Raw genomic sequence first — 26390 nt, forward strand, 5'->3', positions numbered from 1 at the left:
CAAATAGAGTGGTCTAGATAATTTTATCACTGTTAACATGCCTTCAGTATGCTTTTTTGTTTATCAATTATACCTTCCAAATAAGATTAGCAACAACTTTATATCCTATTTAATCTTCTTTCAGATCTGTGGCTAAATAATCAGAAATATTTAACTTCCATAAGAGATATTTTTCCCTTTGTGTTTATATATTTTTAAGAATAGGACACAATACAAGAAACAGACTACAAGTTCTAATGTAGTTTTTGTAAAGATATAATCTTGAAAAATATCTTAATGTGTACATGCATTCCTAAGGAGACCTATTTTTACTAAATGTTACAGAATCAAAAGCTGTTTACAAATCGTAGGCCTTTATTATTCTATTTTTTACTTAATGGCATCTTCTGCTTCCTTGCGATTCAGCCAGCCATTTTTAAGGTCAACTTTCCTTTGTCCTGACTTGTTATTTTGGCAGAGCTCATATTAGGTTGTTTAGAAATAACAGCAGTGTGTTAACAGTATTAGCGATATAAGTAACAAGAAGGAACAGGGAAATGTTTCAATAGGGGAATCTCCGCAGGTATTTGATAAAATACTGAATGACAAAATCTGGTAAAAAAGGTTATCACTTTACTCACAGTGTTCACTATTGACCCTTACTCACTTTTACTGTTGCAAATGTGTGTGTATGTACCATGGGATAAATAAATTGCTAATTTCACAGTTAGCTTCAGTTGCAGATGTAATAGCTAGAAGCATGAAAACCCCTGAGCATGGGAGGAGTTCGCCATAAAAATACTTGAAGCATTGTTTTTCAAATCCTTCCTTGAAATAATTGCTGTCATGGTGCCTACTAAACACTGAACGATGGCTATGCTTTGTTAACCCCAGTATTTGTTGTCAGTGATTCTTGTTTCAAGTTTACTTCCTGCTCCTATCTTTTTATTTACTTCTTAAATCAACTGTGTAAGAGTTAAAGGGGAAAAAAGCTCTTAGGTACCTAATGTGCAGTTCAGGCTAATTAACATGTAAATTCAAGAGAGCAATAGCCCTAAAAAAAAATCCTTATGCGGCCTTCTCAGATTTCTGGGAAGCCAGGGGTGCCTGAGACCCACCAGAAAACTTCCCTATGTGCTCAAGTTCTGCTACAGTGCATGTCTAAAGGTCTGGAGTTTTTGGCTGAGCTGAACTTGTCATAGATTTTGCCAAAAGCCCTTGATGAAGCAGGCATAACACAGTCTCTCTGACTGGCTTTGTGCAAGCAGCTCCTTGGCTTGCTCTAAAGGTAGGTCCCCAGGCTCTTGGATCCTCAAATGGGGCCCGCACCTCACAACATCCTCTCCTGTCTCTGGTCAAAGAAATGAGGCAGCTAGTGGTGAATTATAGCTAAGCAATACTCTTTCTAAAGCAGGACAACTTTTAGAGGTTGGCCGGATGGTAAAGCACCAAAGCCAGTGGATCAGAGTGCCCAGGTCACTTCTAGCCCCTGCTGTCAGGCTTGCCTGTGCTTTCCTCTCTGCCAAAAATACATGAATGGCAAAGTACTGGAGTAAAACCCCTTGTCTTCAACTCAGCCGTTTGTTTCATAGACCAGACTCTCCACAGACACAATTCCTTACCCTTCCTCCTTTATGGGTCTGTGTGACTGACACAATATTTCATCAGGAGTGAAATGTGTTTGAGGGGTTATAGAAATAATGGGCTACGGTTATTGTTCAAAAACAATTTTAAAGAACATTCAGCAGGCAAATTACACTCTTCCTAAGACATTGCAGATTACAACCTCAGGCTGAATACTATTGTATTGTATATTGTATTTCCTAAGAATTAATGAATGACAGCTGGAAAGCCACAAATCACTCTGCACTAATTCAGGCATTGCTTCGATGGGAGATCTCCTAGGAATGGAAAGTGGTGCTGGTGATTCAGTAAGTGATTTTTTATACAGATCACATTGTTCCATGCAGGATTATACTACCTAGAATATTTTCTTTTGTTTGGGGCTGATCCAAAGTCATCTAGAACTGACAGGCCGTATCTGTATAAGAAATTAGCAGGGAAGAAGTCTTGTAATTTTAGTATTCAGTTTTATGTGTGTTGTTTTAGCAAAAGGATAGGTAGTGAAAGATGGGAGAGAGATTAGCCAACTTTTAAAGGATAAGTAATTTTTTGAGTTGTTGAAGTGAATAATATAGCTAGAAAGCATTGCCTAGAGAAAGGAAATTCACTTTCTTTTATGAAGAGAATCTGCGTAAAAATGCGAGAAACATGAAGTGATGCTTCAGAACAAAACAGTAAACATTTAAAGTAGAAACATGACTGGCTCTTGGTTAATATAAAATATCATATATTTTATGGTTTATATTGGTTTAATATAAAAAGATCAGAGTATACAATTTACCAAAGAGACAAATTCAGAAGATGGGAAGTGATGTGGCAATCTAGTTAGAGGTTGTGGTATTTTGAGTAAAATTACATGTGTGGGTTAGCTAATGTGACAAACACAAAATGTAGCTAAAAAAGTAGTAAAACATTTATAGGAAATTGTTACAGACCTCCAAGGAAGGGTAAAAAGATGGGACAGGAAACTTCTGTGCTGGAGAGGCCCCAATAAGGTAGACCATTGATCTGAGGAGATTTGAGTTACCTTGACAATTGACTCCTGTAGCATATACAGAACGGGTAAGAAAGGGGAACTTTTTTAATGGAAGTGATACAGAACTCTTTTCTTGCATAGCTTGTGTAGTTGCCAGAAATAGCTTTGTCTGTTTTCATAGCACATATCCGAACAGGAGAAAGAATATGCTAAGAGACAAAGAGGAGTTTTGGCCGGCAGTGATACCTCAATGAATGAAACAATTGCGTGGTAATCCCATAGAACTTTATCAAATTCAAATTGCTATCGTAATTCATTAGTATAAACTGATCCCTACACTACTGGGATCAAATCCTAACTTAGAGAAAACAAGCATAAAATGCTAATGACTTACAGGGAGCAAGGATTTTTACCACCTTGTGTAATCATTTCCACCTTATTGGACGCAATGAGATGAATGAGATGGATGATTTGCCAAATGAAATTACTTTTTATTAGTGCTTTCTTTTTCCAGAAAACAGGAATTTTGAAATAAAATCCACACTTTAGTACCAGAAACAGAATTTAGCAAGCCTCTAATTAAACTTTCAAGGTTCAGACTGCAAAATCGAAATTTGTGAATACAGGTTTTCATTACAAACATTATAATATATCCCCTTACAGAGAGTTTAAAATATTTAATAATATTTCATTAATGTCTTTAAGATCCTTGAATTTTAAAGATTAAATAATTATTTTTTTTTTTAAATCCAAGTAGAAATGGCTGGCTGCTGACCTCTTCCCTTCATCACTTAACTAAATAGATTCTAGCCCCTTTGGTGCATGCTGGAGAGACTAACCAACTTGCGTATTTTTGTGCATCCAGTTTAGTTATGTAGCAAGGACTAGGTTCACACAAAGGCACTCAGTGTTGATATGGCTGAGTTTTAAGCCATGACTTAAAACTGATATGGCTAAGTTTATGGCCAGAACCAGGAGAGGAATCTGAACATAGATGCTGAAGTTCATGTTTATTAATTCACAAGGATCATTGTGTTACAGGAACAGAGTTCACAACGGCCAGCAGCCTGAAATGGTAGAGCCTAAGTTAAGCAACTGAAAAAAGACTGTTTTTAAAATTGCCTCCTCCGTAATTCATGTGAGCTTACCTGTGAAGCCTTAGGTGAGATGAATTTTCCACCCAAAACCAGTTCCTAGATATAAGTACCTAGCTTGTCCTTTTTTTTCAAATATAGGGTTTACTGTTTCTGGCTGTTGAGCTTGCCTGTAGTGACAGGCTGTCAAGACCCCTTCCAGCTGGTGGTTTGAGGCCAGCTCACTGCTAACATCTCTTGTCCAGGAGTTGCTTGCTGCTAAGGAGCCTCAGTGGGGGCTCCCCCTCCTTCACTTGGCAGTGGCTTTAAACCTGAAGCTCTTGTGCTTGGCCCCTGCCTGAGCTACTCTTCCACAGAGTTGCAATTGCGCTTGCTCCCAGTCTTGTACCTCCCTGATTCTCACCCTCATCCTCACCCGCTGGCTTGATTTACTGGCTTAGCCTCAGACCTGGCTGATCTGTGACTGATCCTGGTTACTGTCTCCAGACCTGATCGTGACCTTGAATCGCTGACTTGACTTCCTGGCTCTTTTTTGGTGAGGTTGCCGCCGCTGCCTGCCTAGCTGTGACTCTTGGCTCCTCGCTTGGCTTCCTTTGTGGAGCAGTCTCTCCTTGGTGCTGCTCAAGACAGTCGAGTCTTTAGAGGAGGGACTAGCAATCAATATCTTGAGCTTTAAGGATGGCTCTGAATGGCAGGTAGTGGAGTGGGTGCTGAGCTGGGAGATGGAGCACCTGTGAGAGTTAGCGGGTCTCATGTGCTTTGATCTTGGAGCTCAGCTGTAGGCTTTGTCTTGCAGAGAGGCAAGATATTGCTGCTCAGTTAAATCCAGAAAGCATTTCCTGGGTGTACACAAAGCCCCAACAGCGTACACAAAGCCCTAACAGTTCTGCACTGGGAACTCTGTTGCGTCAAAACAAGAGTCCAGAAATCAGCCTGAGGAATTGGTGTCTGTGTCTGACAGAACTTAAACATCTCTTTTAGGTGCTAGACTACTTTCGCTGCCATTCTCCTCTTAAGTTTTTAGAACTGTATTTCTGTGACTAACTGACCTAAAAGAATATACCCATAATGATGAATTTCCAAACACATACAGAATCTGTAAGAATATTTCTGTACTAGAGCATTTGTATCCTGCAGTCAGTTCTTTCACCTTTGATTTGTCCAGCTTATTTTAGTAGATGTACACAAGGATGCAGGGATCATGCTAACTTATCCCAGTGAATGACTAGTAGGTACTGCCAGAAGCTGTGCAAGTTAGAGTAGCTGAATACAATAGAGAAGTGATAAAAAAGAATAATGGTAAAATGGCATGAAGGTATGGATAGCAGTGCTGGGAGGCCGAATGGGAAGAAGGCAAATACATGTGTTTACTAGTCACATATAAATTGTTCTAGGGTTTTTGTTGGTGATTTGTTAGCTTTGTAGGGAGTTATACATACAAACATGTATGCAGTCACAGTTTAATCTCTTGATTTAAAAAGAAGGAACAGGATAATTTTTTTGAATTACAATTTTATGAAACTTTATGTTGTAAAAACTCATAAGCACATTTTCCTTTGGTTTAGTTTTCATGAGCTTTATGTCCTGATTTCTTCTTTGGAGTTCATTTCCAAAGAGATACAAAGTTAAAACCAGGAGTTTTCTCCTGGGTTTATGTTGAAATTCCCCCTTTTTCATAATTTTAATGCAAAACCATAGCTGGGCTGTGATCTTTTGGATGGTTGCTTGGACAGGGCCACAAAAATAAGAGAGATTTTAAAACTAGATGAGCTTTTTTGCAAAATGCTGTATTAGAAGAGAGCAATGAGGACAAGATATAAGTGAAAATTAAACAGTAAAACTAAAAACTCTCGTTTCCCTGATTTTCTCAGTATGAAACAGCAATCAAAAAATCCTCAGCATGCTGGGTAATAAAAGAAAGACTTTAAAAGAGAACAAAAAAAGCAGGATTAACTCAAAGCGTCATTAATTCAGGTATGCATATTTATGTGCTGATATAAATGGTCACCATTTTGGAGGATCAAAATTTAGGAGTGCTTTTTATCTGCCTACGGTCTAGGTTTAACTAACATTTGAATTCCTTCACTTTCTCCCTGTAAAACAGAGAACAGAGTGTATGCACAGACCTTGAATAAAGATTTAAAATCTTCTGTCCTGTCTCCCAGCTTCATCTACCATTGACTCCTGTGCATTATGTTCATCGTTGGTAGTTCAACAACTTCTTCCTAATGACCATTGGTAGGATCATAAATTTGCTTATACATCTACATCTCTCAACTCCTGTCTAACTTGTTAGCAACCTAAAATTGAATGTTCAAGATGGTATCAAGAAAGAAAAAAAAAGACACCTTATCATTCTTTATTTGTAAGAAATGCTCTCTTTTTAGTTCCCTGCAAAGCACAATCATTCAGAGCTATAGTGTAGTAGAATAAATTGACACTTCTGTTATAAGGTAGAGAAGATAGATAAGCAACCATGAAAAAGTGGCCTTGCACGTACTCATTGTGCTAGACTTGAGCTAGGAATTTCTCATGTAACAGTGAATATGAACTTTCTAGCTGAGGAAGGCAGTTTAGCCATATTTGTCTGTTGCTACACAAGTCAAAAAATAGCGGTTTTGGGGAGTTATATAATAATTGAGGAAATGAAATTGTATGTAGTGGGCTGCCAAAGTTCTTGCTTGAATAATACATTAAATACCAGAAGGATTTTGTTTTATTATCAGCAGTGTGCTGGGGTACCCACTGCCTGGCAATGAAATTATTTACATCTAAACTAATTTTTAACAGAGCAAAAATAGTCATGATAGTTTAGTTAAAATTTCGACACTGTACTACAGACAGGGGTTTTTTTTAAGCCAATAGGGAGGTATTGTATGAAATTAATGAGGTACAGGAGGCAGGAACCATAACATCTTGGCTTGTCTTTTCCTGATTTGACATGTCACTGTGCACATCACTTTTCTTCAATTTTTTATTTGTAAAACAGGAATAAGGCTCATCTCTTTTAGTTTATGAAATGCTAAAAAAAATCTACAGAGGAAGAGCATGGGACAAGTACAAATTATTTTTATGAAGTCTAGATTTAAAATTTATTTTTGAAATTGAAGTTTAGAAACTGAATAGATTTTAAGTTTGGTATAGAATGTAATTCTGAGGTTAAAAAAGCTAAGGTATATGAGTGGGCAAGTGATCAAAATACATACATGCCCAATCAAATTATCTGCGTTCTGTAACACTCCATTTCTCTCCCCCTGCACAGCCTGGCACTCTGAAGAATTCATGTAGCACAATGTGAGAGTAGGAAAGACTTGCCGTATGAAGCATGCACATATTCTGGGATCTTGAAAAAATGTTAATATTTTTGCATTCCTATTTTGAGAAATGCGTAGAAATGGAAAGGTTTCAGCAGACCTCACAAGTTTACTTTCCTCTGCTATTTACAAAGATATGCTAGGAAACTGCAGAAGACTTCACAGAGATCTCCAGAAACTAATTTCAAGGTTCAGATAGGGAAACATTAGGAAACACAGCTTGTCTGAGAATAGCTGTATGGGATTCAGAAAAGGCTGGTCATGCTTCAATATTTCGCTGGAATTCTTTGAGGGAATCACTGCCAAAGAAGACAAAGGATATAGAGTGGCCATCATATGCTTTGATTTTTCAGAAAACAATTTACAGTGTTCTGCACTGGAAGTTAATTTTAAGGCGAGGAGGCATGTAATAAGTGGAAAGTTGGCTAAATGGCAGGAAACAAATGAAGTTATGAAATGGGATTTCTTCAGGCTGGAAAGCACCCATCAGCAGGGTTGTGGAAGTATTGGCTTGTGGGTCCCAGGTTTTCCTGCTTAAATGAATAGTTTGCAATACCATAATGCTGATGTTAAGGGCAATTGTTCTAACTTGTAGAAATTAAACTTTTCAAGTTTTAGATTTCCATTGTGACAAACAGGATAGCTAGCACAATTTGTAAATGTAAATCTGTGTAATATTCTAAAACATGCAAAAGAAAAAGTTTGGGATCAAAAGTAAGGGTATAGGAATACACATAATTTTAGGTAAAGCAAGAGATTATTTATTACAACATGCCTGTCCTTTTAAATAAGGGTCTTCCTAGAGCTTTCTACTTTTGGATTTATCTAGGAACTAATTTATCCTAGGCACTTCCCAGGTATTTTCTGGGTTTGAAAGTGTAAACAATACTTTTGAATTATTTGTCAGCAAACTAAAAGAGCTGTTAGCAATAACACAAAATTCTTTAGAAAACATCAGTTTACTTTTTTGTTTCTGTTTCCTTTTATTCCCTTTTCCTTACAGAAACAACATAGCACTTAGGTAACGCTAGCAATTAAAAAAATCAGATGTTTGTGCTGAAGGAGTACATGATATTAGAAAAGAAAAGAGTGAGTAGAATTGTTTAAGATGGAAAGCTAACAAGACAGAGGAGAATAAGACTGTGTATTTGAAAGCAGGTAAGTTAGGGAAAAAATGGCAGGTGAATTGTGAAAAGGTACCAGACTGCAAGGTTTCTGTGAAGAAAACTTAAAAAGAGGGTGTGTGCTTTAGGAAAGTAGAAAAACACTTGCATTTTATCAAATGATATTGCTACTATGAGCAGTCAGCTAGTTACTTTTGTAAATGAAAAAACATACTGCACAAATGAATAAATCAGACCTACATATGGGAAGCAAATGAAAACATAGGCATTCATAGTGAAAATCTGAGAGATGTTTTCCAGTATTTTCTCTGTTCTTTTTTTTTTTTTTTTTGGCCTTTTTATAGGTACTGGTTTTATGTTGTTGCCTGTAATTTCAGCAAAATAAGAAAGCAAACAAATGAACAGGCAGTACCACTCCTGCTCTTTTCTCAGATCAGTACAGAAGAAGTAGCAACCCTATTTTTATTGCTTTCTGCTGCTGTTTGCAGGATGTGCATGGTATGCAATTTCTGAGGAGCTGAAAGTTTTTGACCTTTCTCCCTATGCTTCAGAAAAACTTGATAGCCTGATAGTTCACAAATAAATTCCTCATTGCTATTATTACAACTGTTACACTATTACTAGAAAAAAAAGTTTGAACAGTAACTTTGTTTCAAGATTTTTATTTTTTGAACTTTCTAGGATAGGAAAGGGAATATATTTGTTATTGTATACTGAAATAGCAGCCAGAGTTCCTGAGGCAAAGATGTATTTACATGCATATACCAATAGGTAGCCTGTATGTTTTTGTGGTTTTTGTTTTTTTATTTTAAATGAAACTTAGTGTATTGTAAATTATTAACAAATAATAGAAATCTGCATTGTTCTAGCTGCCTCTAATATGATGATTGAATTTCAGAAGCTTTCAAACCTAGTTACTGAACCAACAAACCTCAAGTTTAAGTCTGTTTCGGGATACTAATCAAGACAAAGAGATCCTTCATCAGTTACAGATTATTCTCATCTCCAAATTCCCTCGCTAGAGCTGACTTGGAGCAGTAGACACAACTTCCCTTTGCCTTACAATCAAACCTCAGCTGTCTTTTAAAACATTTTTAAACCTTGAATTTCTCATGCAAATCTACGCATCTCTTTTTATATCTCTGCAAGTTCATATAGATTTATCACCCTAGGTCTAAATGGAATATGAATGGAGAAATCACTGCAGCAACTAGAGAAATAAAATCTGAAGTGGTTTTAGTTTTCTGTCTTAAAGCCAAAGATCATTTCTGTACTAATAGCATTGAAGCTATGTATTTATAGAAAGAATTAATTTGGCCCAAATATTCTATGCTCTTTTCTCTTTTTCTGTGCTTGCAACCTCCTTGCATACTTCTACTTTTTTCTTGGAATGCTGTTTTATTGTAGCTTTCCTAATCCCATCTTAAATGCTTTCATTTCTGAGTTTCCCATCCTGTAAGTGGTGTTCATTTGCACATTTCATTCTTCAGTGTCAGTGGTACATTCCAATTTCAGCTTCATTGATCATTTTCTGATTCGTTAAATCTAGAAGCATTAAGGCCATACTGATTTGGTTGACCGGTACCTAAAAGGCATTCTAGTATTGCTTTCATTACTGTGCATCTTCCTCCTTTTGTGAATGCACTTCTTCCCATGCGAAAATAAACAGATTCAGAGAATTTACTTTAAATGATTCTTCAGTCTTCATCAGATTCTGTTCTGCTGCGTCATTCTTTAGTTGTCATATCTGGAACTATAGTTCGTAAAAGGGAAAGGAATTAGTATTAATAGAACACGAGAAGACAATTCTGGGTTTTTTCACCTTTTGCCAGCTAATAAGAGGCTTGCAAAGTTGTGCTTACAAACAAGGCTCACACAAAATAGCACAGAACATAATTTAGATACAAACCCAGCAGATTATAGGTGTGTTTGAGGATAATACTCCATACAGACTGTTAGTGTCTCCCTCCCCCCTCCTTTGTTCTTTGTAATGCCTTTTTGCCATTCTTTGCCTCCATCAGTGCTTAAGCAGAGTAAATATCCTGCTGGCAGCTCACTGGCAAGAAGGGAGAATGATGTGAACAGATACCATGCTCCTATATTCACCTAATCCTAGTATTTTCCCTGGCACTTATGTTAATTTTTTCCTCTCTCTCACTATTTTCCTAGTCATTGTTTGATAGTTGTAAGTCCACATGGCCAGAGCAATAGTCTTTTTACAGACCTGCTTTTATCATCCCAACTGTGTCTTGTTTAACTTGACTATTCAAATGGCTAAGAGTCAGCATCATCCAGTTCTGAAGTGGACTGGGCAGTAATCCAGCTCTTTCTGTTAGAGACAGACATTCATTTTTTTGGACTAGAAACAAATTACTTCCAAATGCTGGAAATCTAAGAAGGCTTTTCAAAAAAGGTTTTCAGGTGTTTATAGAACAAATTAGTATAAAATAGTTTTCAAAATGCTAAGCCCAATTTAAAATAAATATTTAGTACTTTTAGGAGTTGTGAAAATATAGCACTAGAAAACTGAAGTCACTGATCTGTAGCATGCATAAAAAATATGGTGAGGGCACACTGGTGTCAAATTCCCCATGCATATTTCTATTGTGCCTCAACTGGATCGCATGCATAAAAAAGGTAGTGTTTGGGGTTTTTTTACATGAGACTACATGGCTGGCTGTAGGTTTGATGAGATGACTGCCCATAGCAGTCAGAAATTGAACTGAGAACTGTTATTTTACAACAGTTTTTGATTCAATTCCTAAAATCAGAGTCTAGATTATCAAGATGACTGGAAAATGAAGAGTTTTCATTGGTCTGAAGGTTGTTTTTTGTGCCTCAGGTAGCATCACGTAGGGACTCTCTCATTCACAGAAAGACAAGCTAGTTCTTCACAGCTGTTACCTGTCTCTTTTGGTTTTATGGTGTCTTGCTTGTCTCTCACACACCATCCAACTTTCACAACAAATGAAATGGGATTTCCACAGATAAGTATCCTACACAACTGGCTCATCTCAGAACTGCTCCATCCTTGCAAGCCCGTCCCATTCTCCCTTCTCAGCACCCCTCCCACAGTGTGCATTTCTTCATCAATTTTTATCTCATCAGCTGTCACATTAATTTTAGATATGAGATGGCATGTCTGAATAGACTTCGCACTCCTACAGTTGCTATATCACTCCTTTAAAGTGTTCCCAGCCTCAGTACTTCGTGGCCTCTCTGGCACTAAGGCCAATTGATATGAAAAGCTTGCATCCATAAAATCAAATTCTTACCCTCCAAAACAAGGTCAGCACTTCCAGACTGCCAGCTATGAATGATCCCTAAATGGTGCTAGTTCCCAGACTGTGCCAGAAGTTGTTCAGCGGAGTGCTACCTGGCCCAGGCCAAAGCTGTGCCACGGACTGTGGCAAGAGTTACACAGAGCGGATAATTGAGTTCCAGTCCTGACGCCATTTAGTTTATTGGTCATATATATATATATAGCTACAAAAGAGCACAAGTTCCTGTGTATTAACAGGACAAAACAGATATTTTTGCTGTCGTTCCTAGTGGCCGTTCGAGGATGTCTCCAGAGCTGAGATTTCAGAGGTTCTGGTCAGCTCTGAGTGTGCTGCTGGTGTCCCTGGGGATTTCAGTGCAGAGCTGTTACAGGTCTTCCTTCAGCATCTGTGCACTGCATCCATCTTTACAGCTAAGGTGGGCCTCCCCACATTACACGTCTTTGATTCAAGGCATGGGGGCATGAGAACTTGAGGAATCCATCACTGTTTACTAGCATGACACATTTAAGTGTGCATGTAAGTTATTCTGAAAAGCTGAACTGTTTTGGCTAAGTTTTTCCAGAGCACTGTAGTTCAGGACAGATATCCATCCCACAGGATATCAGCTTGATTAGTAAAAGATTGGCAGAGCTCTAAGCAGCTTACGGTAGAATCTGAATATGGAAAATGTTGGCCAGTCTTTGTAACTGACATGGCTAACATGCCACTTTAAATTAAATTTCTAATTTAAATACACCACAAAAATCAATGTCTATATTTAAAAAATAGTCATCTAAAACATGTTCTAGATTAATACTAGGTTTATGTTCATTAGACCACCTATTCGTTCCTGTGATTATGATGTACTTATGATGATGATTCTAGGATATATAGTTTTAGATACTTTCTAATCTAGAACATATGAGTATGCCAGTAGTTGTGTATCTAGCTTTGTGTTTTCAGCTAGTCTCCTTGATTGACTGCAGTACAATCTTATTCCTTTTGCTTTCTCTTTGTTTTGAGCTTATATGCTGCACACTAAAAAGGTATGTGGTGCAGTGACAAAAATAACATACAATATTTCAACTTAATTTTAAAAACAATTATGAAGAAAAAATTTCAAAAGTTTGGTGAGGATACAGTTATTTTAAGTACCTTTAAAAACAGGTTTTTATTCAGGATTTAATTCCTCATTCAATTTTAATGGTATTTTGAAAAGAAATTATAAGAGTTGCTTGACTTGTTTTTAGAAATTCTCCCTATAATCATATTGCACTTTGATCAGGCTGTGACTCTGTATACATCAGCTAGAAGATGATAAATGGCTTTTAGACGTGTATTTTTCTACTCGATGGAAATGACTCCCCCTCCCTTTTTACCCTGAAGTGGTTTTTCTTAAAGTTTAACAGCAAGTGTAAAACAAGGACAGAATCACTACAGTGCTTCCCACTTGGAAATGATTGTTTCTTTTCATTACCTTTCGTTATTTGTGAGTGTGTCTATTCTAGTTTCTGCCTGAAGAAGAGAGTATTGCATGGAACCTGACTTTCAGACCCAAGCAAGGGTCAGAGGAGTCTGCCATGGCAGGAACAGTCCTGGGAAATCACAAATCCCAGTGCCTCCAGTAGGGAAGCGCAGTGTTTACAGGATGATGCTTCCTTCCTTTTTGCGCAGCTCTACAGACAGCTGTGCTGAGGGGGTGGAACTAAACCTCTGGCCATTCTTGCATATTTATGGCTCCTCAGAACCAATTTTGTTGTCATACAGCAAACAATGAAAGAGAGAAAGTTTCTTCCTATTGCTGAGATACATCAGGTGGCTTTAAACAAGCTCTCAGGGTGTTTCCTAAGGTAGATTAAACTGCAGAAAATCCGGAGATACTATGATCAGACAGACTGAAGTTCCTGAGCTTCCTCTAAATGAGTGTGTTGGGTGGATCTTTGTAGCCGTATGAGAACAAGTGACCATTTGCGTAAGTGGAATAAGTCGAAGATGACTCTTCAGTTAAGACAGAAACCAAAGCTGATGCAGTACTTAAAGTATGACAATCATCTTTTCTTTCTGTGCTGTGCTGAAGCAACACTGAACCAGTCTCCTGAGTCAATTCATTTGTCATTTATCTTTTTTCCTTTTGAAATATTACAGTACAAATTGAAACAGCCAGGCTTTCAGAAATAAAAACTTTTTGATCATTTTTAAGGATAAAGGAATGATAGTTTTATACACTCCATAATTTTTGCCAGCTTGCATATTTTCCTGTTTATTTAATTTTTTTCTCCTTTGTTGCTTAGTGCAAGTGCTATATGGTGACAGATTGTCAGAGGCAAATGGTGTGATTTGCTGAACACAGAGTCCTTTCAAATGCATAAAGTAAACAATTATAGAAAGAAAGATTTTTCTCTGGTCTATGTTCATAACAGTAAGATTTTGCTTGCACTAAGAGTTGCAACAGTAGGTAACAATTTTTAATTTGATGTAGTATCTTTTCCTCTAAAGAATAAACTGAGCAAACAGAATAAAAGTAGACTTAGCAAGGCAATATAATGTGCATCTATAGCAAAAGATAAAATGCTAAGTTGAATGCCTTTTTAAATAAAAGAAGTATTCTGGCTTTACTGTTGTCAGATATATTGGATGAGCAATTTGCAACTGTCTTTTTTAAAAAAGGAACTTTATTCTGAATAAGGGAAAAAAATTTGCAGGACAGATTACATTTTGTGGCTCCCTACCTTAATGCTATTACTTAACTAGTCAATGTCTTGGAGGGGAAGATTCTTTTGAAGGTATTGTAATGTGATAAAGTATTGCAATGTGATGAATATTACAAAATTGATCCAGTTATAATGGAATAGTAGAAGCTGAGAAACTGTCACACTTTTTTATAGTTTCCTGCATTATGATGAAAATCATGGTGAAAACTTTATTTGAAATAAAGATTCACTCTGCCTATGGTGTCCAAAAAGATGCCCTATTTGATTGCATCTTCTTTGGTCACATTACTGTAATTATTAACTGTTTAATCGCATCCTGGAATTCTACTCAGGACATTATATTTTAGCACAAAATGGAAAGTTCTACTTCCTTGAAATTATATAGATGAATGACTAAAACATATATTCCAGAGCTCTTGAAGAGAGGTTGCTCCTTGGTTCTGAATCTTTGCAGTAGATGCTACATTTTCCAGCAAGACCTTAGTGGTCCCATTTGTTAAATACATTTGTCTGAGTCTTGAACCAAATTAAGCATGTGCATAGCTGTTTGCAAGTTCAGGGGCTATTTAGTGAGAATGAATTTTAAGAAAAAAAAGTACTGATAAAAGTAATATACTATTTTTTTGTTACAAAAGATGTAAAAGGGAATAATCAAATTGAAAGAAAACAGAAATATCTAATACTTTATTATATTGTAATGTCTACTGCAATATTACCATAACTTTTGCTTAACTAATTGTGAACCTAGTCTTTAGTTCCTCTAGAGAATGAGGTGTGCAAGAATGAATACATTTGGTTTTGTTGTTGGGTTTGGTTTTATGGTTTTTGATGTTGCTGTATTTTTTCCCCTTGCAATGATTTTCAGAACACAGATAACAGTGAAGAAAAAAAAGAAGCAGTATAACTACTGTGAATATTTTATAAAATGTCCATCTGAAGCCCCTCAACCTCTGGTAATTAGAGGCCATACCGTGGAGATTGACAGGGTAAATTACCAGTTCATGTTTACACAACAAAACATATGCCCAGTACAATATCCTACACTGATGTTACTGAAACCAGAGTCCGGAAATGTACAGTGGAAACAAGACGTGGTACTTTTCTTGTGCCAACACAAACAGCAATTACAGCACAGTGTGAGAGAAGTCATAAGAAATACTACTGCGTATCAGTAGTTCAACAAAGTCAGCACTTTTGTGTAATTGCAGGGGAAAAGGGCTGAAAAACATTACAGATCTCAGCAAGAAATGGCTCTTTATACTTTTAAACTGATCCTTGATAAAACAATGCCGGGGTCATGAGAAGGCTACTCTGCCAATTTTGCTTCACTGTGGGATCCATTGACATCTGGCTGAGCTGCGGAAGCTGGAAAACTTCTTTAATATTCTCTTGACAGTAAAATGGACATGTGGAAAACATTCTAATCTGTTAATCTTTGGTGCTCCTGAAGAAAAAGCACATTTGGCTTTATACTTTGTGATGATAAATATTAAGTCTCCAGATCTAGCTGTAAATAAGTTAAAAGCATTTGAATGGAGAATGCAGTTCTTATTTTCCAAGTATGAGAGAAGATGGATATGCACCTGTGTCATCCAGATGATGTAATAAATGCCAGGAGGTTTTTTTAAGGGTAGTTTACCATACGTCTTGGCAATCCACTTTTCTTTATGCTGAGTATGTTTTGTCAATGAATATTGGGGAGCAGAATCTCTGAACTTCCTTACATCCTACGTACTAAAATAGAATAAAGTATTATTTCACTCAGGGGATTATGAAAATAGAATTAAGAGAGATTCAGAATAGTAGTTATGTCTGAACAAAAAGTGCAGGTTTTATTTAACAGCATTAACTGTACAAATTATTTTTGGCCTAGACTTTAGTACAGAGTGATAGTGAATGATGAAGATATACATCTATTCAGCTTGAGATAGGATGCACAATTCTTCATTTCTGTTGTGAGATATATCTCCAGAAATGAGAAGAGGAATCTCTCACATTAGAAAATAACTTCCGTGAATATATACTATGTATTGTAAGTATGAAACATATATTGTGTATATTATTATAACATGCAAAAGATACCATGGATTATGGAAAAACTAAACTAGAATTCAAAATTCTGCACATCCTTATAGTACATTTTAAATTAATCTGAACAACTAAAACAATGCATAAAGATAACACTTTTATACACTTAATGAAAGTTAAAGTGATTTCCCAGTTCTAAGTAGCAAATTATATCATTACAACACATGTACCCTCTTGGAAATACGTGACTTCCTTTAGAAAACTTCAAGTGTCTTCTTTTGCAAAATAAGTAGCCTCAGGAATTAACAGAGCTGTTGCTTTCCCGCCCCCCCCCCCCCCCCCCCCCCCCCCAAGATGAAAACTGTAACAACAGTTAAAAAGATGAAAACAGACTTTTGTTCTCTGATACAATCAGGTCCTTTTCTTTCTGCCCACTTATTAATGAATTCTGATATTTCATTGATTGTTATTGAGATCTGCAAGAGGGATCAAATCTGTGAACTCCAACTGCAGGTTAAAACTAATAATAATAATGACACAGTCTTGAAGTCCATGCCCTTGCTCAAGCAAGCTCCCAATGAATAATAATTTCAGTAAAGTAAGAATTAGTCCGATCCACTTTTGTGCGGTTGAGGAGTTTCAAGAGATCTGGGTCTGTGTAAAATGCCAGACTCTTCTAAGAAATTGAACTGTGCTGCTAGGGCTTTATATCTTGCTGTTGCATAAGGAGATTGAAAGTGCAGCAAACTCTGATTGAAAAGTGGAGGGGCAAAGATGAAGTTAGAGAAGGGCTAGATTTCTCAGGGATGTGCACAGAACCCACCACCTTCCAGGTGTTTCTGAAGTAGCTGAAAACGTAAGCTTCAGCAGGATCTTCCATTTATATGTTGCCATGTGTTCGTGAAGCACAGTGCAGTTTGGGTCTCAAATGAGAAAAAAGCCATAGGCAGGAGTTTTGTGGTTCACTGCCTGGGTGTCCCACATTACCCAATAGTTAGGACATTTATTTAGAAGGAAGGTGAAGAAAAAACCCGAGCCCCAGGTAGGATAGTACCACTGCTTGACTAGTGGATGTATTTGTGTTTGGATGCATGTGTGGGGTTTTTTAGCTCCACTGCTGAATCTACTCCATTTCTGAGTCAGCTAAATCTTTCTGGAATGGGTATTGAGAGAGGGGAAAAAAAGTTTGACTCTAGCCTAGCTTGATACCTATTAAATAGGGGAAATGGGAAGGAAGATGTTATAATAGTTACAACAGTAACCTGAGCAACTTTCTGGAAAGCATAGGTACTGACATCAGAGGAAAAGCCTTGGAAGCATGAGATAGGAGTAGTGATCTACTTTAAATTGTAATGTGCAGCAGATCATTTAAGAGGTCGTTACTGCCATCATGTTTGGAATAGTAGCCAAAACCTTCAGCAGACATCCTGGTATGTGGCAGAGACAAGGGAGACTTGGATTGAAGGATATTTACCAACTGCTCCCTCGCTTTGTATATCATTGCATCCAGGAGAAACAAGTGTAGGTCTAGTTGTCAAGGTGTGAGTAGGAACAATACTAAAAGTCACTAATATCTGAAAAGGTCTTTTCACTCTAAATGTGGACGCTCATTATGCAGTTGAGATGGGAAGCACTGGGTGAAGCTGAATTACTTGTGGAAGAAAATGTCCTTGTACCAGAACTAACAGGCATCAATCTTAGTGTCCAACAACTTAAACTGAGGTCTCACCTTTAGTGTGCCTTAGCATTCCTTGGAGAAAGCTACACAGAGGAAGACAGAGAAGAGGCTAACCTTAGCATACGTTTTCAGACACCTGAAGAACCCATTAGAATTCCTGATGTCATGTTGGGGTCCCTCCACCCATGTTGGTCCATTGAGCTTCCCCAGCTTCCACGCTAAGGAGCCAGTGGATGTTTTCAGACTGTGAAGACCACACGTGTTGTATGGGTGATCAGCCCCAGACAAGGAGCTGATACTTCTGTAGAACTCCACAGCACATCTGGCGATGAGCCCCGGGGACGCGCGGGAGGTCCCCATTTTTGCTGAATGGCAGGTGGCTGTGATTTCAGAGATAATATGAGGAATGAAAGTCAAAACAAAGTGGTTTCTGTGGGTGTGTGATGTTCCCAGCTCTAGGGGAGTCAGGTACTGCTGTGTGAGGGCTCTGGCTGAATTGAAGTCAGATGGGATTTTAAATGCTGTTACCATTTTGTTCCTTTAGATACCCTGATGCTGACATACCATAATACTACCGTGGAATGAAAATAGTTCTGCTCTGTTTTCCCAGCTTTTGTATAAATGCCATCATTGCTACAAATTTATTTTATAAAAATAGATGTTTTCTGCAACACACCTATTTTGTTTGCTCACATTGGTGCAACCTAGTGTCCTCTGGCATTTGGTGCTTCATGCTGAAAGTGTTGTGTTTATACAAAGTGAGGGAAATTAGACCTCCAGGAACAGTTTTGGCCACCCAGCTTAAGCCGCGGAGTGAATCAACAGAAACTGGTCTTCCAGTAACTAGGAGGGTTGGGAATTGGCAGAAGCTAACCAGGACTGAACAACAAGATCGAAAGAATTTGTAGTTTCTTTGTTAGGTATAGATACCATTAAAAGGGGTGCCTAAGATAGATGAACTAGGTTATAAGTTCCCTGAAGGTATGAAAAAGTAGCCTTTTCAGATACTGTGATGCTCGGGTCAGATTTGCCATTTTCATTGATGGATTCACATGTTCCACATTTGCCACATGCACTTCAAATACTAGATCAGTGCTTTTCCCTGATTCTCCATAGTAGCACTCTGTCCTTTTTCAATACTGTAACTCACAGTGGAGTGCGCTTTCTGCAGCCTGCATCTCAAACATTGATTTTTACCTGTGGTTCCATCAATCCATTTTCAGCTGATGTCCCATAATTCAGCCATTATGATAATTCAGCCATTTTATTTTGGTGCTGTACTCTGCTTATCCTCTGTGAACCATCCCTTGCAAAGTGAGTGGATTTTGTTTCTTCATTGGACCTTCACTGTCAGCAGTTCCAAACATGCTTTCTCCAGTCCCAGCAAAATTTTCCTCTCCCAGAGCAGCCCTCAGTAACTTTACCATCAAGTTAAGTAATCTTTTTGTCTTCCCTGTCCATTCAAATCCCTCAGTTTATTTTTTTTCATTTACACTGGCATGTAGCACGTGACAAAAACCTGGTTGTCACCTGGCTGCACGTAGGGCACAGACAACCTGCTGCAGTTGTTGCATCTCTGGACTAGACGGTTCTCTCCCTGCCTGCCCCGACGCTGCCCTTTGCCTTTCCTCTCTAGTTCCCCCTTTCCCTCCAGATCCCAAGATTATTATCTTCTCTGCTCTACCTGTTTAACTGGTCTTCTGACTGTGTCCAAATTTAAATCTATAAAATGAATATCCTGCATTTTTAGATCAGATTATTTCATAAGACATAGCAAGCAGACAAACTGTTAAACTACAAGAGATTTACCTGAGAGCAACAACTTCTGCTGAAGAGTGTCTGGGGCAGTAACTACTTCAAATCAGCAGCAGCTGAACTGGGAAATCTGGCAATGCCCTGGGTTGCTTGGGGAGGGAAGGAAGGGAGACTGGAAAGTCCCTCAGTGCTGTGATGGTCATTGCATCTTCATGGGTTTCGACAAGACCTTGAAATGTGTCTCCTGCTCCCCCTGCAGGTTTTGTGATCCTTAGCAGGGGAGCAGCTCGAATTATGTACAACCCCGAATTAGCAAACCCTCGTGTCTTGTAAATAAAAGAGTGCATGTATTCAAAAAAGGAGCAAAATAAGCCTGCATAGGCAATACTAATAGTGATTTGTGAACATCTTCTTCCCAATATTAATTTCGTTATGGCGTAGGATTTTTATTAGGACTTCCTAAGCTTTTCAAAATCTCAAAACCAGTCTCAGGTTTAATGGCATTGATTCCCCCTAAACATCCATGAACGTTCTCCGAAGAACTGGATCCGCAACACAGCTCTCAGCTGCTTGAGCCCGCCGGTGAGAGGTTTTTTGTGCAGGTGATGCGCTGTCAGCCAGAGACACAAATTTTCCAACTCAAGTTTCAGAGAAATTGCTTCACAGTTCTTGGTTGAGGTTGAGGGAAAGAGCATGGTCAGCTGCTGCTCTCTTGACCCTTGGGCATTTTAGCTACCAGATGGACCAGTTCCTGACAATGAGGTAGAACTTTCCTAAGCTCGTAACTCAGTCCAGACCGTGTGATCTCTTAAAATCAGTATTCCTCCTGTGCCAAATTTGAGAGTGCAAAGCTACAAGAATATCTCCAAGAAGCTCGTGTTAGAATTACTGAATATTAGCATAACAAAGTGTTTTTTCTTCCCCAAAACTTGTTCTCGGAAGTGGCCAACCCCATTTTTCACTAAAACTTTCCAAAACAATCCAGCCTGAGGCAGAGATGAGGCATGGAAAATATAAGCTCCAGCAGTTAAAGGCTGACAAAGTAATAAACAACTGAAAGTAGGGCCTTATGATGGAAAGTGTTAGGGAACTTTAACTCTAGATGTCATTGCCAGCTTTGCTTATAATAAATGTGTCAGTAGCAATATGAAAAGATGTGTGCAATAAGTTAAAGGAATGCTGTATTAACCTATTTTATGCAGCATGTCTGCCCACAAATTGCTTGCATCTCAATATGCTTTGGGAGAAAAGAATTTTTTTTTTTTCCCCCTGAATGTATTAATTTTCTAACTAAATGAACTGGGAAATTATAGCTTTTAATGCAACAGTGACACCCTGTGGTCAGTAGTGATGAAGTTAACTCTGAAAAGTAGTGTTTTGTGATGCATTAATCTTTAGCAAGAGCTGAGAGAAAAAGAAGCAGGAAGGAAATGCAGTTAACTTTCAGGGTTTTCCACAGAGAGGTGTTGTCCCATTTTATTGCCTTATATGTAGAAATTTATACTTCTAATTGTTCACATACTAAAATAATACTTATTTACATACATTTGTTTTATTGAAATAAAGGGGGATGGCAAGCCGTGATTTTAGACAACTTGATAATGTAACTCATGGAAGGGTCTCTGTGGGCATAGCCGCCTTACAAAGCGTTGCTGGCATAGTTATTTATATTTCTATGGTTACCTCTGTCTCTACAGGAGAAGGCATTTTTCCTGATGGCATACCAAGTAGTGGTGGGTAGCAGACCGATGCCAGAGACACAGTAATATGACAGTACCACACCACGCCACGAGTGCCAGCTAGGCACTGACAGGGCTGCAGGATTAAATAGTATTAGTCTTGTGCTGCCTTTTATGTGGACAACCTTTGACCTAACATGTGTAGGTCCTCCTTTTACTTCTTCCTCCCTTCCTTCTCCCTTCCTTGAACAAATGCTGAACTAATACAGTGATTCTTTGTCCTATCTACGTGCACCTATCTTTAAGGTACTGTAGTATTGAACTTCACAATGCTGTGGCCCCTAAACTTTGTGGGACAACAAATCTTTTCCTGTTTAATGCATACCTGGGATCCTTGATATTATGGTTTCAAAATCTCATAGTTTAAAAAAAATCCTAATTTATGAGAGACCTGGTTTATAGCTTAGGATTTATACCTCATGCATCCCTGGAGTCACTGATGCTGACCTTGCCATTTTTAAGAGAGGGACAAAGTTAAACTTTTGTCAGATGAAGCCAGGTTTAAAGATCAGTAAGGAAGGAGACTGACTGTCCCGACAAGAAGTTATGGGGAGGTAGTAAAGCAAACTAAGAAACATGAAGCATTTATTATTCACCAGCAATAATGGTTTCCTGTTAAAACTGGCTGTATGACAAAGGTGATTAATTTAATTCCTTGCTCTCTCATTGGGGAATTAGGAAGTTCGCATGGGACAGGAGCAAAAAGTCTTCTGCCTTCTCTAGAGAGTAACCTAAGGCTAGCCAAAGCTAAAGTTTGGAAGGTGTTCAGGAACCACTGTCAGGAATTTAGTGATTATCAAAACTCTGCAAGTGTCAAAAAAGATTGGAGCACTTAAGTTGTCCTGGAAGCCAAGCCATTGTTCACCCACACACATGTCCATACGTAAGCAGCTCGGTGAGTGCTTGTCTAGGACATATCCTACGAAATAGCTGCAGTGCAACTTCTCATGAATCTCAGGACAATTTAGTGCCTGTCAGGAAGTGACAACGAGACTGTGGCCTTTTTAAAGATCTCATATTGACAGTGAATGTTTTGCAAGCTCAGATTGTTGAAAGGCTGGAAACACTTTATCTCCTATAAAAGCCTGACAAATATTGGATATGTGATGAAGGAAGAGGCCTTGTTTTACACATTATGTCAATTTTTAGCTTTTCTTTTAGAGCCCCTTATGCTTTTAATGGCTGCAAAAGCAAAACAGCTTCATAGCTGCTCAAACTTGCAGAGAAGTTATTTATTAGGTGCTATTTCAGACTCTGTGCTTGGACAGGCTGGGCTGTAATATTAACTTCCAAATTAGTTAGTAGTGCTGCTGAAGGATGTTTTCCAACATCTGTTTTTAGCACTGTTAGAATGGAACTTGGAGTATGGATTATTTAAGGACTTTTTGAATGGGGCCACACTGGAGATGAACTGCAGTGATCCTGCACATGAATGAGAAAACACATTGTATTTGCCCGTACAATATGCAAGGGTAGACAGGTGCAGCTGAGCCTGCTGCTGAAATAGCAGTATGTTGCAGGAGACATCTTATCAGAAGCATTGTGAAGAGAACTTTAAAGGACAATATCTTAAAGGCAGACTCCCGCTCATTGCATATTAAGAGCACTGATCTGAAGACATGTCAGATTTGGAGGTCAGTCAGAGCTGCTGTGTTATATACACCATGTCAAGACCTTGTCTACAACTGGCTGAATGTTAAAATGACAAATCCATCCAGATGCAGATGCAATTATAGAGACATAAACATGTTTATACACTACTTCTGGGAAGTAATGGTTTAAGTGTCCTGTACGAGGATGAAAGCTGCCACACTAAGGATGTTACCAATGTAAAGCTGTGACTAGACTTTCTCCTTTTTCTGTTTAGCCATAATAGTTGATGGTTTAAAATACAGACCAATTATCACTGTCCATCATCTGGAGGTTACTGCTCCCACTGCTTAGCCAGCAGAAGGCATTGGTTTTTATGCTCTTGCATCTACATTAGGCTAAAGTGAGTGAGCTTACTCCAGCTTCCAGTGGAGGTAGTTTGAATTAACTCAGATGAGGCTGCCTGAGAAATGGATGTGCATAGACAAAGATACGTATTTCATGTTACCTTCATGGTGCTGTGGTATCCCATACCCCTCCATGTATTCACAAACACTTTCAACAAACAATAAGAAGCAACATCTACCCCAGTGTTACGAGGCTTGCACTGCAAATGCAGAATTACGGTGGCATCACAAGTGTTTGTACAAGCATATCAAGAAATTAATACGTGTATGTATATCCAATGCCTTTAGAAGACACACCCTTTTAATGCTGGCAGTATATTGTTTCTTGTTTTTTCTCACAGTGAGAGCCCTCTGAAGGACTGGAGCAGGCAACTGATAGTAATACACACCCCACAGGAGGAGGTTCTCCCCAGCTTTAACCTGGCAAACTTTTCTGGCTGTTTCCACCAAATACAATTTAGTTGATATTTTTCCCATTTTTGCACAAGGACAAGCATTTCTTTAGATAATTCACTGGGTTTAGAAAGTGACTGCTTATATGCTACTAAAGCTGTTTCTGAGTCTGTTGATCTTCCCTGGGAGTTTAACAGCCGTGGTGTACCTCAGCACATTATTTGCCTATAGCTTTTACCCCCCTGTAAAAGTTACTGAAAATAAGTACATCAAGAAGAATGCTCTAGCAGTTATGACATAACCTTACAGCTGGGGGAAGACTCCGTGAAAGACACTTTCTTCTACCTTTTCATCTCTGAAACAGTCATTTCTGATGGAAATCTTAAAATCGGACTGAGAGAGCAGGGATGGTAGTGGAATGCATGCTTGTACCATACCAGCATATCTGCATGTTAGTCTCCCTTTTCTCTTCCCCAGACCTTCACCATACCCTAAGTCTTTCCACTAAGAGGCCTTAGGTGTGTTTCTGCAGGGACACTTGCAAGCCTGAAAGCTGCCACTGTGGAGCTTGAGGCAATGACTTCCAGAGTAAATGTATGAATCTTAGCAGCTAGTGCAAAAAGAGACAGAATTTCCAGTTGAAAGCTATCATAAACACATATCCTCTGTGTATTGGACACAGATGTGTTGTATAACACATTTTCTGACCAGTGGGTTACACAAACAAAAGTGTGTGACAAGTGACTGAAATGTGAAACGTACTTTGGTGATTCATTCCATAATTCACAGATTAGTGTACTTTAAAGTACAATATCCCTTCTTAGAGAGTCTCATTGTGTGAGCAATATTAAACAGTACTGTCTTGCCTGTCACAGTTATGCACCTCGACTCCTTTGAGGTCTTTATTACAGGCTTTGAGCAGCTACCTAGCTCAAGATAACGTTCCCTATCTGAGAATAGGACCTGGGACAACACTTCATTGGATTACTCTTTATTATTGCCCTCCAGAAATGTTGGAACTTCAAAGAGCCTGTAAGGCCAATGATAAAACTATGGAAAGCACTGTTAAAACTAGAAGCAAATACAACAATACATTAGGGAAGTTTATTTCAGAACTAAAAAACCCCACTGATGAGTATATTCGGAAAGGGGACTTAGCAACTGCAACTTGTAGGACATCATCTTTTGCCTACCTTGCCAGCTAGCTGTATGCGTGGCTGTGAAAGAGAAGCTCAGGCTCCCAGCTTAGCCTGCCAGGACAGGTAGGTCCCTCAGAAGGAGAGCAACAGAAATCAGCTTGCTGTGCAGTCAGGCCTCTCAGCTGATCTTACAGACTTGCAAATGTGAGTAACAGGCATGGTTTAACCTCTGAATCTCTCTGGACCCAAAGTCAGAGTTGGAGTATTGAAAACTTATCTCTGCACAGGAACTCCTGTCCTGAATTTGAGCTGTGACTGCACCCTGATTCAGTCTGCCTGACTTCTTCTAAACTTCTGGTGTACGTGGTGTATGTCTGCCTAAATTAGCCCTAGGGGGAGGAGAACCCTCTAGTGTGCTTAAGGTAGAGAGAAGCTGGTGTCTTTGAAGCTCTGATAACCTCTCTGCCTAATATCATTGCCTGCCTCTAATTATCTCTAGAGCCTAAATACCTCCAAAGGCATCTAATCTTCAAGGGGAGGTCTGAAGAGCTTTCTCTAACAAGGGAGACCCGGTGTCCTGGATCACATACCTAACATGTTAAAACAGAAAAAAATGTTTCCCAATTTCAGCTTATTTTAAAATCTAATCACAGAAAGAAGAGGGTGCAAGAGCTCACTAAACAAGTCAGTGGAAATCACAGGCTCGGTTCCTTTCCCTCCCTGACCAATCTCCCAGGGAAGGCTTTATCCCATAGGAAATTTAATATTATCTGTTGGGCAGAGTTGGTAACTGGTTTACTATTCTTTATCATGAACATGCTAAGAGAGGATCAGGAGAGAGAAGGAGCTTGGATGCAGTAGGAAGAAAATAAAAATCAGAGAATTATGAATTTATGACAGCTGGCTGTTTTTTCAAGTCTTAATTTAAATGAGAAAGCTTAACACTGTGCATCAAGTACTCCCTTAAAAAATATTCAAAGATTGGAACCTATACATATGGAGAACTTCCATGATATCCAAGCTATTCAGTTATTCCAAGCATCTTAAAAACGAGGCTTTTGAATGCTGCTCCAGGACTGTGCTAGGGTGTGAAATTTGCTATTTTGGGGGTTGCGTTTTCTTCTAGACTGGTGAATACGATAAACAATGGGTCAGACTCACCAGGGTAAAGCTCTTTAAACTTTTATTTCCAGTTGATTTAAACTCATGAACTCTTCAAAAGATCCGCCAAAATTTAATTCTTCCTTACATTGTGGTGTTCAGTTTGGGTGTGTTGTAGTTTAACCCCAGCTGGCAACTAAGCACCGCACAGCCGCTCGCTCACTCCCCCCGGTGGGATGGGGGAGAGAATCAGAAGAGCAAAAGTGAGAAAACTCATGGGTTGAGATAAAGACAGTTTAATAGGTAAAGCAAAAGCCGTGCATGCAAGCAAAGCAAAACAAGGAATTCATTCACTACTTCCCATCGGCAGGCCATGGGTTCAGCCATCTCCAGGAAAGCAGGGCTCCATCACGCATAATGGTTGCTTGGGAAGACAAACACCATCACTCCAAATGTCCCCCTCTTCCTTCTTCTTC

General features: G+C 38.6%; 1 protein-coding gene across 1 annotated transcript in view; it reads left to right on the top strand.

The window, feature by feature from the left end:
* The window catches only part of HMGCLL1 (3-hydroxymethyl-3-methylglutaryl-CoA lyase like 1), an 82035-nt gene that overhangs the window by 50124 nt on the left and 5521 nt on the right, over window positions 1–26390 (top strand). The window lies entirely within an intron of this gene.

The sequence above is a fragment of the Gymnogyps californianus genome, chromosome 3 (assembly GCF_018139145.2).
Source record: "Gymnogyps californianus isolate 813 chromosome 3, ASM1813914v2, whole genome shotgun sequence".
In the NCBI taxonomy this organism is placed as follows: Eukaryota; Metazoa; Chordata; class Aves; order Accipitriformes; family Cathartidae; genus Gymnogyps; species Gymnogyps californianus.